The sequence below is a fragment of the Leguminivora glycinivorella genome, chromosome 20, assembly GCF_023078275.1.
Source record: "Leguminivora glycinivorella isolate SPB_JAAS2020 chromosome 20, LegGlyc_1.1, whole genome shotgun sequence".
In the NCBI taxonomy this organism is placed as follows: domain Eukaryota; kingdom Metazoa; phylum Arthropoda; class Insecta; order Lepidoptera; family Tortricidae; genus Leguminivora; species Leguminivora glycinivorella.
Window position 1 is genome coordinate 13,138,031 of NC_062990.1, and position 15,135 is coordinate 13,153,165.

Sequence of the window (15,135 nt, forward strand, 5' to 3'; positions counted from 1 at the left end):
TTTTTAAACACATATTATTATCTCTTATATCTTAATTGTCATTTAAAGTTTCTATATGTCTATTTAGAGACTTGAAAAAGTTCAAGCTCTGTTTAACAAATAACTCTTTTTTTATATTAAACTTTTGATTCATTTCGATCTATCGTCATGCTGAATTTTCTCTTACGTGTTTATTTACCGATTTACTGGTTTAACGATCAGCATAAAAATACAAACATAAGTAATCTAAAAATAAAACGAGTTACACAGCAATAAAAACCAAACTAAGCAAAACAGTTGTTCTGCTGAGCAAATCGAAATGTTATGAATGACGTGTTTTATTTATTTTACTACTTGAGTTTACGATTTTTTTCGTAAATTCAAGTAGATATAAATATCATACACGAAAGAAGAAACGACAAGGCCCACTGGCAGCCTAACAGGGAATATTTAATGATATAATTTGATCTATTTCCTAGTTAATTGAACATAAATTTCGATTTATAAGCTAAGTATGTCTTTATTTAATAAAACAGGGGTAAATAAATGTACTACAAATAACAAACAAAACAAATTAAAACTATTCTAAACTAAAAGTTAACAGCTAAACTAAACTAAAACTAAATTAATAATGAAGTTCCGTTCCGGCCATCACCTGATCTAAATGTTCCAAATATTCGTATTCTTTTGACCCATTAATTGCCAAAAGTGGTACTGAAACTTGAGTAGTTTCATGTGCTCTGCCCACCTTTTTATGGGATACCTACAGGCGTGATTGTATGTACATATATGTATGTACGTCTATATTTAAATGGGACACGTGAGCACTGCATTTTGAGCAACTCTTAGCTTATCAGTGGTGCTCACTACCATAATAGTTATTTGTTATACAAGGGGGCAAAGTTGTATTTTAACGCCGAGTGTGGAATTGAAAAACGAGCAAGTGAAAGGATTCTATAGTTGAACCACGAGCGTAGCGAGTGGTTCGAGAATAGAATCCTGAACTTGCGAGTTTTTTAACACACGAGAAGTAAAATACATCTGCACCCGCGTGTAACACAAAACTTTTCCCCTCACTATAGTGAGGAAACTACAACGCAAAGAAATGCGTTTATCACTGCTTCCAGTAGTTCCACAGGTGGTAAATCGTCTTTATTACTAGATTCACCTACTTTTAATAATTTTAAAGCAGTTAATTTGACTTTATTCAAGGTCAAATTACTTTACCCACTAGTGGATAAAATGCGTTTTTACCCGCTGGTATTAAAGGACAAAACACGTGTTTCCGAGCTAGTGAGGGGAAAATGTTATTGTGCCGTATGTCGGTTGATGTCGGACCGATATCCTGTGGCGGCTTTAGTTTCCCTGATTCTTATCGACCCTAAGGGTCTGGAGGGGGGCTGATGTGGCGGCTTTAGCTAACCTATGTGTATAACCTATTCTAACTTTTTGGCTGTTGTAATGATTGATTGATAGGTGTCAATGTCTGCTATGAAAAGTCACTTAACATTTTATTATTACATACATACAATCACGCCTGTACCCCATAAAGGGGTAGGCAGAACACATGAAACTACTAAAGCTTCAGTGCCACTCTTGGCAAATAAGGGGTTGAAAGAAAACGAAACTGTGACATTGCAGTGACAGGTTGCCAGCCTCTCGCCTGCGCCACAATTTAACCCATATCCCATAGTCGCCTTCTACGACACCCACGGGAAGAAAGGGGGTGGTGAAATTCTTAACCCGTCACCACACAGGCTCTATTTATTTATTTATTTTATTATTATCGCTGTAATTTTCTTTTCACTTTAAATATAATTTATTGAGATTTGAAGCAAGAGTTTTTATTATAATTAGGGCTCCCACAATCCCATACATTACAGCCTACAGGCGCCATCTTGGATTTTTTTCATTGAAATCCTTCCGACATCCGATATCGGATCGGATAATGTGAAAACGGAATTAGGGTCTGCTGTAGTTACGCAAACTGTCAATGTAAAATGAATCATCAAAAAAGTTGGGGTGTAGATATTATTGAATACATTTGCAATAAATATTTACAATAATATCCATGCTTAACAACTAACAAGGAACATGAGAATTACTTTTGTGTGAAAACTTAGTTCCATAGAGTTGAATAGGAAATTAGGAACTTCAAAATCTAGCTAAACTGATTTCTTAGAGTTCCATAAATCTAATTAAATTGGGAAACAAACTTGTAGGTACATTTGACGATTTTCAATTCAAAATTACTGTATCGAATGAATCGAAATATTATATGAAAGGTGTATTCGGGTAATGTCGTTAATCGGATAATTCCGAAATTCAAATGATAATCACCCGTGATTCCATATTAATAAGGGTCACTTTTCGGAATTTTCCGACGGTTTTTAACGTTCGGAATTACCCGAGTACACCTTATTACCTATACCTACCTACAATGTCAATATTAACAATTTTAGCTTTCTTCTTGAAGTAACAAATCTCATGGTTTTAACTTTAACTTAGGTAGTATTTTAGGTCATTAGGTCTAAGTTTAGCCCACACCTAATTGTAACTAAAAGTTTCAGCCGGAACTCTAAATGGCGTCCATTACCGTACTATTTCTAGCCATCACGAAACACCAAAACTCTATTAAGAACATAAATAAATCTACCAAATGCCTCCACAAACACGTAATACGAAAATGGCTTCAAAGGCAAACTAGGTAACTAGCCAATGTCACAATTTCTTAGTGTAACGCCGTGTCTTGCGTGGGCGACGGTCGCGCGACCGTCGCCGTCGCGTCTCATCGCATCGTCTACTTCCATATCGATAAGGTTTGATTTCGTATGCGTCGCATCGCCGTCGCGTGACCATCGCGCGATCGTCGCCCACGCAAGCCACGGCGTAAGGCCGTTTTCACATTATCCGATCCGATATCGGATGTCGGAAGGATTGCAATAGAAAAAATCCAAGATGGCGCCTGTAATGTATGGGATATCGGTCCGACATCCGATATCGGATCGGATAATGTGAAAACGCACTAAGGCCTAAGCAGACGCTCGGAGCGGAGTGTTCAGCGGGGCGCGCGACCGGGCGAGCGCGCGTCCACCAGCAGCGTCGACTCGGACACTTGTATGACCTTCAGTTGTTTGACATCATAGATTTAGAATTATTAAACTAGATTGAAGTTTCTAATGGGGTGGCAACGCGCATGTGACACTGTTTGAGTTGCAGGCGTCCATAGGTTACGGTGGCCGCTTTACATCAGGCGGGCCGTATGCTTGTTTGCCACCGACGTAGTATAAAATTGAGGAATCACATTTTCTGCCATACTAAATTGAACCTTATCACTGAGACAGAAAGGTGATCGTATCAGACTAGCGAAAACGGTCCACATGAGAGGGCATTGTTTGGGCTGGTGTCCCTCTCGTACGTGTTGCCAGTGTTAATGAGGTTACCATAGTAGTAGTATTTTTATCTGTATATTACCTGACTTTATAACTTCTTATATTATTTTAGTGTTATATTTCCAACTAGGGTTGCGATATATTTCAAAGAATTGGAAAATAATTATAATGTAATTATTTTGATGCCAATAAGTCAAAGATTTGTATAATTAAAAAATATGTTCAAATTAGTAAATTTGGTAGTAACTTTGAAAATTGACTGGTATCCCCAATGTATGACAGTGATGACGTCACTGAATAATGTTGACATTGTCAGTAAGTGCAAGAGGGACACCAGCCCAAACAATGATCTCTCATGTGGACACACTTTTTGGCCTAACTACTCATTCTGGTTTAACTGTAATTCTGTGTTTGACATGCACGCCGCACGCCCAATATAAGCGTGCACTCAGGCCTTAAAATTCTTCGTAAGCGTATCGTAGCTAGCTGTCCCTATCGCTCATGTAGTGGCGCGACAGAGCGAGACTGCGTTTCAATCGCCACCTAGCGTCAACGATTGTCACTTTGGCTAGACCGTCTGAAATGAAGAAAATAACTTTCGTTATTTCCTGTAGGACTAACAAATCTTATAGCTGTCAAGACTTTAATGTCTAAACAAGTCTTTATGGTCTTGCAATAGAGTTTTTATTTGTTTGGTAGGCGATATACTGATATTGTTAGGTCTAACATAGATTTTAGAAGGCTCTAGATGTCGGATGATGTCCGGTATGTGTCGTCATTATGTCACCACTCTTGCCATTGCGACAGTATATGAATGATAGCCAGTTGATCACCAAAAATTCATAATAAACTCTTAATTTTCATTAAGTTAGAAAGAAAAAGCGGTGCTGCGGTATAAACGATTGAAGATCAAGTAGAGTGGCTTCTTTCAGTGTATACATATTATGATTCATGTTAAAATAAGGTTACCGTCAAGTTTTCCAACTTTGCCTGGATCAAAAATAGTAGTAGTTTTTCAAGAAAAAGGGGTTTAAATAAATCTAACTATGGCTTATTAAAATTACTATTTTTTGAGCCAGACAATGTTAGACAGGGTACTATGTAGTTGCATCATTTGACGATATTTAGACTCGGCTTAAAACCTTCCATCTATATTTTTTTCTATGTCTATGAACTCTATGATGCATAAAAATCTAGATCAACGAACTTTATGGGTAACTTATGTAAATAAAGGTATTATTGTCGTGGTTCAGTTGACTCAAAATAAGTTTGTGTATAGAACGTATTGTTCAACTGTTTTCCTTTAGTTTTGTATGTTGTTTATCGCTCGATGCCTACTACATCTTATTTGAATATGTTTGTCTATGTACAGGTATAGTAAAGGTTATAAATTATAACGCATTTTATTCTGCTTAAAGTTAGCTTAGTCTAACTCTAGATATCAGGTAATTTTGTGTTTAGTTTTACCTCTGCTGACGTTGACAGTTTAGACAGACTCTACATATCAGGATATAATTTTTTTAGGATATAATAGGTATTCAGTTTATGGGCTAGAATATTAGTTCTTACTTTGTTGCTTGAGAAAAAACAAGCCTTTTTAAAAGTTGAAACTAACCTAAAGTCGTAAAAAGCTGGTTTGTGTAAAGGTTAAAATAACATTGTTACCAACAACTCATATTTACATAACCACAGTAATGCAGTTAAGAAACAAAATATGCATGCTTATGAGTTTATGACCGTGTTTCCGTAGGTACGTCAGTAGTAAAGTAAGTAAATGACCATGTGCAAATGTTGGTTACTGGATAGTCTGGATACTATTAATTATACTTATTTTTTTTACTCCTTATAAGTACTTATTCTTTGCAAGTGTAGGCAACGAAAGGTGAAAAAGTAACTCTAGTGTAGGGTCGTTATTATATTTACTCTGGATCAAAGACATATGTAACTCCGTATAGACGGATAAGGTCTAAGAAAAAAACTTACCTCAAAGCCAAAGCGAAAAAGGTACGGTGACCTAGATGGCGTTACACCTTTGGGGAACGCTCGGCTAGATGGCACTAAAATTAATATTTGACATTTTGACACACATCAAGCTAACAATATGGGCCAAATTGTCAAAACTGAGGTTCAGAAGTTTTAAGCTTGTGTCAAGAGATGGCAGTCTATGCACTGTGATTACACATTTTACTTTGACAGTAACTCTCTATAATACTCGATCCTCATTGCTCTGGATTCAGGTTTAATGTTTCATGTTGAAATAATAATGGCTTTGAAAACAACTTAGTAATGAATTCGGAAACCAAAAGCTTTCGAATAAAATTAAAACTGACTTCTCTAATATGCCCAGTTGTGGGCATGAGTGGGAAGATTTCTAGGCACAGAGAGATGTGTATGTAGCGTAGCGGTGTGTTCCATTAACAAGAAAACGGTTATGTAGATAACAGGAAAAGTAACGTAGTAATATCGAGTAAAGTTCTGCATTTGCATGCTTAAATAGGTATTGTACTCGTAGATATGCTAGAAGTGATAACAGGAAAGCTATTATAGTCATAACTAATAACATGCATTTTTGAAAAACAACTACATATTTGCGGCACTCGCATTTGAAACATTTGGACCATGGTCATCAGACACCAAGCAGTTCGTGAAGGAGGTTTCCACCAAACTTGTCTGGGTGACCTACGCACGGCCAATTTCCTTTCACAACGGCTGAGCCTAGCAATACAGCGAGGAAACGCGGCAAGCGTCCTAGGGACGATGCCCCGGGCAAACGTAGAATTTATATAAGCTGCATGTATTTTGATAAGTCATGTGACGGGATAAAATAATTTGTATTTACAATAAAAATATAACATAAAACATATTTTTAAATTAAAGGAAAATTGGAAAACTTCATACCTGGAGGACTCGAACCTGCGACCTATGGCTTAGCCTGAGCCATGTCGGATTTATGGTTTTGTGGATTTTTCCTTTGATTTGAACCCAGAACCATCGACTTAGCAGGCATGCAGGTCACAATCCACAAGGTCTAGAATCTAGACCTTGTGGATTGTGACTCTAGTAGGTACCTAAGTAAAGTAATAACTAGCATGATTATGGAAATGTGGCAGAGTACAATTAGTCAATAAAGTCATTACCATTACGCTATAAAATGCAGCCAATTGCTCGCAGCATTGTTCGCTCATAGTCAATTTTATTGTACTCTGGGAAATCGAATATGCTTAGTAGCAGTATGCTTATTATGATTTTATAATTTTCTGAATCTTGTGATACTTACATAATATTTCAAATCATCCTCCCCTCCTCCTTGCGTTATCCCGGCATTTGCCACGGCTCATGGGAGCCTTTGACAACTAATCCCAGGATTTGGTGTAGGCACTAGTTTTTTACGAAAGCGACTGCCATCTGACCTACCAACCCGGAGAGTAAACTAGACCTTATTGGAATTAGTCCGGTTTCCTCACGATGGTTTTCCTTCACCGAAAAGCGACTGGCAAATGACATTTCGCACATAAATTCCGAATAACTCATTGCTGCGAGCCGGGGTTCGAACCCGCGACCTCCGGAACGAAAGTCGCACGTACTTACCGTTAAGCTACCAGCGCTTATTATTATTATTTACATAATATTTCTAATATTTTAAAAAATATTATGGAGAACTTTTAGAACTATTTATATTATCAGTGATTTCTTCTTAATCTTCCACTAATAAGTCAATTTCCGTATGTAACAAAGTACATTATGAATGGCACACTTCATGATATATGTAATCCCTACCCATTCGCACAGCATATGTTCGTTCCAGGCAATTTATGCCACGCGAACCAAGACGCCATACCTAGGAATGTATTTAAAAAACGGCAACCCTCATTGCTCCCCTAGTTAGAAAAACTTAGAAGAGGCTTGTATAAAGTGCGCAATGTACAGCAAACATGTGTAGGTATTGTATTGTGGCCGCGAACCACGACATCACATCTAGCAAATACTTCTTGAGAAAACGGTAATGTTTGCATCACATTGCTCGCCTAGTTAGTACAGCTTAAACAAGGGTCGTATAAAGTGAGCAATGTACTGCTAACATGCGTGTTGTGCAGTGATCGTTCTAGTACAGACGATTACGTAATAATAATAAGGTGCGTGCGTTGCCAAAATGCGTTGAGCGTTGACTGTTGCCAGGGAGACGTAGATAGATAGGTACTATCAGCTGCAAAAGTGCATGGAGAAATTATAAATGAATTCATTGATAAATTCGTCATCCATTTTTGCAGCTATAATGTTTAGCTAAAATACCACACCAAAATTCAAAACTTTTCATCAAAAGTGGAAAACTGGACAAGTATAGATAGATACGTGTGCATAAAAGTGGGAATAGGGTGTGGACTAAAGGAAGTGTTTTAAATCGACACGAGTTACGAATTTTCTTTTCGCTCGTGTATCATACGACGTTTTTCAGTTCATATGACCCTTGAAATTTCGACCTAACAAGAAATGTACTACATAGTTACATACCTACTTTACGGACTAGTGCGGAAATGAAACACCATATGTAATACTGAAGACGTAAATTACCTATAACCCATTCGTAAACAAGAATGATATGTAAATCTAAAAATAAATATGTGCCTAGCTTAGCTTGTTTATATATAAACACTGCAATAAAATGTTTGTGTAAAGATTCGCTCATTGGCATAGTCATTTAAGATTCATATTTTATGTTTGTCAAACAACCAGTGCCGTGAAGTGCATTGAAGAGTTCGGCTGCCCTACGCAGAAGTCAAGTATCTCAAAATTTTCCAAAAAATGGTTTTTTACATCATTCGATTCATTTTTTCAAAATACGTCTTTCAGTTTTTTTTTTGAAATTTTTATAATGTATATTTTTCAAAATACAGAACTTTAAAAAATTCAAGTATCTTTTTTTAACGGGGTATTCTACGCTAAAGTCAAGTATCTACCCTATTTCTATCTTGAAATCGAGTATCTTACGAAAGATACTTGCAATTCATATTAGATGGCTAAGTTACTTGACTTCAGAGTTGAAATATTGATACTGATTGCGAAGTTACTTGACTTCAGCGTAGAAATATTGATATTTATTGATAAGTTACTTGACTTCAGCGTAGAACTATTGATATTGATTATGAAGTTACTTGACTTCGGCGTCTATCATTATGTTATGATGTCAAAAGCTTGTAATTGCTTATACATGTATTAACTTGGGTTTTCAGGTAGAAATTGCCTTAGTATTAAAACAACCAGATGTAAACAGTAAAAGCACGAGGATCTTGTCTTATTTAATATGAAACTTATTTTATCCAAAATACGAAAATACATATAACGATCATACTTACATAATTATTGCATGTTGGTTAGTTGAGAAATAACCTTCATATTAACCTGGCCAAAACATATATAATGAATTTTAAACAGAGATGTAAAAATCTATTGGTTCCAGTAGCAAAATTTAACAACTACATAATCTCAGAAACGGACCATACAAAATTTCTCGGTTTAACATTAGACAATAATCTTTCCTGGAAACTTCAAACCGAAAATGTCTGCAAAAAGTTGAGCCAATATTCGTACACTTTGTTTATGCTGCGTAAAATAGTGAATCAATCAACAGCTTTGACAGCTTATCATGCATACGTTTCCTCAACGCTCAGATATGGCGTTATTTTTTGGGGAAACTCTACTAATCGTGAACTCGTATTTCGAGCACAGAAGAGGTGTTTACGATCTTTGTGCGGACTACAATATTTAGAACCATGTAAACCCTTCTTTACTGATTTGAAAATTCTTACATTTCCTTGCCTATACATATTCGAAATCGCTTTATTTGTTAAAAGTAATCCACACCTCTTCAAATATTTCTCTAGTGAGAGACGATGTGATAAAGTGATAGGTATGCCATCAAAGACCAAATTACTTTCAAAAAGTATTATAGGAATGGCACCAAAAATTTTCAACAAATTACCAAAGACAATTCGAGGTAAAGAGGGTCTGAATGAATTTAAACAAGCTTTGAAAATGTACCTGATAGAAAAAGCCTACTATTCGATCAATGAATTTATTAATGAATGTAATGAATGATTGCACAATCTTATGTCTCTATTGTTATTATTATTTTATTTTCAACTTAAATACTGTTATTGCTTGACATGATTATATAAAGTTACTTTTGATATTTCCAATTTGTTTATTAGTCAGTTTAGTTTAATTTTATGCATGTAAATGTGTTTAGCATAAGTATTTTTTATATCGTACGCCGAAAGGCACACCATGGTCGGACTTATAATGTAAACTGACACCTATTGTAATGTATGTAACCCATGATGACGAAATAAATGAATTGAATTGAATTGAATTGAATTGATCAATAGGCTACTTGCCTCCTAATCAAATCAGCTTCGTTTTAAGAACTGTCAAAACGAATTTGAACGGCTTGCTAATATGGAATTTATATGAAATTGAATTGAGTGACGTCACGGTCAACTCAGTTACTTTATATATTTCTACCTGACTTATTAAGTAGAAATTGGATTTAAAAATAACTGCTGTCCATGTTTTCTCATACTTATTTGCTCACAATGCTTTATTTCGTACATGGTACAAAATATTTTACTTTAACTACAGTTCCCTATTATTATAATTAAGGAAGACTATATGTAACTTTCATTATTTTTTCTGTCTTCGAGTATTTAGGCACCTACCTACTGTACTTAATTAATATTGTGCGTTCCACGGGAAATCCCTTTCGAGGATTTTTTTATTATTTAAATAGTCTCCTACAACGTGAGTAATTGATTAAGTTTAATGAGTATTTTTGAACTCTTCGTGACAGAAAAACCTCTTAAACCCATAATCTTAAGACAACTTGCATTCAAACACAACTAGAGCTTCTTTTCCGTGGATTACTCCAATATTGCATTTATATTAAAACCTAATTTACACAAGCATGACATACACTACATTGAAGGCATCTATCTAAAATGTATACATTGTAAACATATACTAGCGGTCCGCCCCAGCTGCGCACGGGGGCTATCATAAAAATGGTTATAGTAATTTATCCTGAAAAGATAAACATATGCTATTACGGACTTTTTTGTATGTCTATGAAAGATACACAATTTCGCCATACATTGTTTTAATATATCTCAAACAGTTTGGGCAGCGTTTTCGATTAAAGCTCTCAGCCAGCAGAATTTTGACCGACTTGATTAGCAAAAATTGACGTATTTCAACCAATTCAAACAAGATCTCAACAAATTATATACCAAAACCTTTCCCAAGAATCATTATATTCATTGGTGAAAACCACATGAAAATCCGTTCTGTAGTTTGTGTTTTAGATACAGTTAAAAATAACAAGCATACCAAAACTAAATGAAAACAGTTCAAGATACTTGCTTTCTTGTAGAAAAGCTTTAAAATTTTCTTATCGCATTCTACGCAGAAAGCTGTTTTTGTATTTTAAAATGATTGTGTTAATAATTTTGAAAAAATAATTATAGTACACTATTAATGATATCTAGTATAATAAAGTTCGACTGTTTTAAAGGCTATCAATTAATTAATAAGCATATAATCAGGAAAAATAAAAAAAAATCGTTTTTTCGCTCTACTGTAAAATTTGACAAAACCCAGATACTTGATTTCTGCTTAGGGCAGCCGAGTTGACAATGCGTTAAAAGGTCGCATGCGCGGATCCAGGGGGGGGGGGGTCATGGGGGTCATGACCCCCCTGGAGCTTAGGTTGGCCATACAAATAGACCACGTGACCCCCCCTCTGGGGCCTGGGCCTTTACCACGTGACCCCCCCCTGGGCACGAAGCTGGATCCGCGCTTGAAAGGTCGTTCTTATGTCTATTAGCTTGAATAAAGGTTAGATTCTGATTAGAACTGCAAGCGTCTGAAGCAGTGAGTTGATGCTGACGGGTGATGTTGTCAATGTCGTTGTCAATAAGGATACCACTTGTGTGGATATTTTGTGCTCACAAGTTGGCGCCACTATAGCGAGAGAAAGTCAAAATGAAGACTTAAAAGTTACTCTTATTTAAAATAACAATAAATAGCGCTCGAATAAGCAACAAATTATTTTAACGAGAAATTCAGCCGATTTGAAACCTTTTAATTTTGCGTTTAGTTTGGTTTACACTTTTATAAATCACTAATATTATTGATGATATCGTACATACATGGAATGAACATTCTCAATAACTGCTTGTAGCCCCAAAAAAATCACGAATTTGACGTTTTGTTTTTCGTTTTTGATTATGATCTTTCCCCACGGTCTACATTGGTGCCCCTAGCGGCGGAATTAAACAACTTCGCTCTCATATGTACGAGGAAACTGAAGAATTAACAGTGATGTTTTGCCACTGATGCATTTGGCGTAATGAATGCTCCCAAACTCACATGAATGAATGCTCACAAATGCTGCAAAGTCGTTATTAAACGCATATGTTTGGGTGATCTCCCACATCCGAATGCCGCTTACATTGTATCATGGGATGTGTCATCATTTCGTGAATGATATTGTCATCAACAATGACTAAATATCGTTGCCTGCAATGTGGCTACCGATATTTGAAGTAATCAATAAATCGTTGCGTATCTGTCATTTTCTAAATCATCGCATCATCCTCCTTGCGTTATCCCGGCATTTGCCACGGCTCATGGGAGCCTGGGGTCCGCTGTGACAACTAATCCTAAGATTTGGCGTAAGCACTAGCTTTACGAAAGCGACTGCCATCTGACCTTCCAACCCAAAGGGTAACTAGGCCTTATTGGAATTAGTCCGGTTTCCTCACGATGTTTTCCTTCACCGAAAAGCAACTGGCAAATATCAAATGACGTTTCGCACATAAGTTCCGAGAAACTCATTGGTACGAGCCGGGGTTCGAACCCGCGACCTCCGGATTGAAAGTCGCAAGTTCTTACCGCTAGACCACCAGCGCTTATTTGTTTTTTCTAAATGTGATACTTAAATATTGTATTGGGTTGTTTCAATTCTTCTAGGTACATTCACTTCAATACACTTCAATAACAATCTAGGTACATGTCGTCACTACTTTGAAAAAAACCGGCCAAGAGCGTGTCGGGCCACGCTCAGTGTACGGTTCCGTAGTTTTCCGTATTTTTCTCAAAAACTACTGAACCTATCATGTTCAAAACAATTTTCCTAGAAAGTGTTTATAAAGTTCTATTTTTGTGATTTTTTTCATATTTTTTAAACATATGGTTCAAAAGTTAGAGGGGGGGGACGCACTTTTTTTTCCTTTAGGAGCGATTATTTCCGAAAATATTAATATTATCAAAAAACGATCTTAGTAAACCCTTATTCATTTTTTAATACCTATCCGGCAATATATCACACGTTGGGGTTAGAATGAAAAAAAATATCAGCCCCCACTTTACATGTAGGGGGGGGGGGGGTACCCTAATAAAGCATTTTTTTCCATTTTTTATTTTTGCACTTTGTTGGCGTGATTGATATACATATTGGTACCAAATTTCAGCTTTCTAGTGCTTATGGTTACTGAGATTATCCGCGGACGGACGGACGGACGGACGGACAGACAGACATGGCGAAACTATAAGGGTTCCTAGTTGACTACGGAACCCTAAAAACCTCGTATCTCATATTGCTCTTCAAAGTTAAAACGGTTAAAACGCAGTAAGTCTGTATGCATTTCATACATACTTACTACAATGTTCTTTTCATTAACAGAAGAAGATACAAGTTTTTTTCAAAGTAGTGACGATATATCATAACATAATTACACTTGTGTTGAAAATTGAAGTGCAACGCGCTGCTTGAAGCGCGTTGATGTCGTTTGTATGGAACATTTGTAAATCATTAATTTATTAATTTAGTTCAATCTGTAACAAATATTTCACAGAAATAGAGAACACATCCAACTAAAGTATGTTCTAGCTAGTAGGTAGGTACTTAATTTAGTTCCGTCATAGGTAAGCCTTGTTCATAAACGTTCACTAAAGTTATCAAGCCGATAAAGTTCGTTTGTCCCTTTCTATCACACCAATACGTCGGAAAGGGACAAACGAACTTCATCGGCGATAACTTTAGTGAATGTGTATGAATAAAGGGGGTTAATGTGTACGTTTAGTTACTAGGTATTACTAAGCTGTTGAGTTTCCTATTGTGTATTTGGGTGAATCAACTTTTTCTTGCTTTTTGCAAGAATTGCCCATACTTATTATTAGCTCTACTTTTGTGAGTTTTAACCTGGCCATCGTGAATAGAGATCCTTATTTTTATTTTACATTAAGGGAATAAATAAAAAAAACATTTACAATTAAATCTATATGTGACCCAGTGGAAGAGACACTTTTTTCATACAAAAGTGAGGGACAGCTATGTCCACTGGGTCACTGCTCGAAATAAAGAAATAAAATAGCAAATCCTATAAAAACATGATGTATTGCATAGCTTGTATATCTGTTTTTAATATAATAAGTATAAACTAATTACACTAAATACAAATTAAATTTTCTGACCACATGTAGTCGAAGTATGCGTAATTTTGCTGGCAAAGAAAAGTTGATTCACCCATTTCCTACCTGTATTCCATAGTAGGTTTTAACAAAAACATAAGATGAGTTACCCGTGTAGTAACGGGTTAAGAATTTCACCACCCCCTTTCTTCTCGCGGGTGTCGTAGAAGGCGGCTGTGGGATATGGGTTAAATTGCAGCATAGACGAGAGGCTGGCAACCTGTCACTGCAATATCACAGTTTCGTTTTCTTTCAACCCCTTATTTGCCAAGAGTGGCACTGTAACTTTAGCAGTTTCATGTGCGCTGCCTACCCCTTTATGGGAAACAGGCATGATTGTATGTATGTATCATAGGTATATACAGGGTGTAACAAAAATGGTGGTGATCCGTTTAAGGGCGTATTCAGTATCGTATTCTCATCAGGAAAAAGTAGGATAAAAATTTTTTTTCGCAAATTTTTTTTTTATTTATTATTTATTTATTTAATCAAAAAGTAACACAGCATTACAGTTTACACCAAGGCACTGTGAAACTACAAAAATACAAAACAAGACTTACAAAAAAAAGAATACAAAAGACATACAAAAAATAAACAAATTAAACATTAGATTTGGGCAAAAACAACAAAAAAATCTTTGTATGGAGATTCGACCGATTCGCGCGGCCCGGCTCATACAAAAGTGAAAATTTTTTTAGCGAAAAATAATTTTCTTCTACTTTTTCCTGATAAGAATACGATACTGAGTACGCCCTTAAACGGATCACCACCATTTTTGTTACACTCTGTATGTACGTATAAGATGAGTCAATCACTGGTCGGTCAAGGTTTAATTATTTAAACATTTTCCTTCATGTTTTCCTTCATGTGTGTAATTTAGTTACCTACCTTATATTGTCTTTCTGGTCACACGAGATGTCATCTTAAGTATTATATTCTGTCAAACAAGTCTGTCAGTAAATAAGAACTAAGAAAACTATAGGTATCCTTTTCTCTAGCACCCTAAAGAAAAGGATGCATATAGTTTTCTTTGTTGTTATTTACTGACAGACTTGGTTGACAGAGTATATTAACTTATTATTGTATGCTAAAGGTAATATTCGGAAAGGAACTGCATGTTGTTTGTGCAGCGTTGCAGTTGCGAGGAACAACAACACCGGCAAATTCTTTCATAAATATGGTAACTCCGAGACCACGGGGACAATGCAGTCCTTGAAACGTCGGTTTATAAACATAGTAA

At 36.0% G+C, this 15,135-nt stretch overlaps 1 protein-coding gene across 1 annotated transcript in view; it reads left to right on the top strand.

Annotated features, from left to right (window-relative positions):
- The window catches only part of LOC125236939, a 111,338-nt gene that overhangs the window by 42,883 nt on the left and 53,320 nt on the right, over window positions 1–15,135 (top strand). The window lies entirely within an intron of this gene.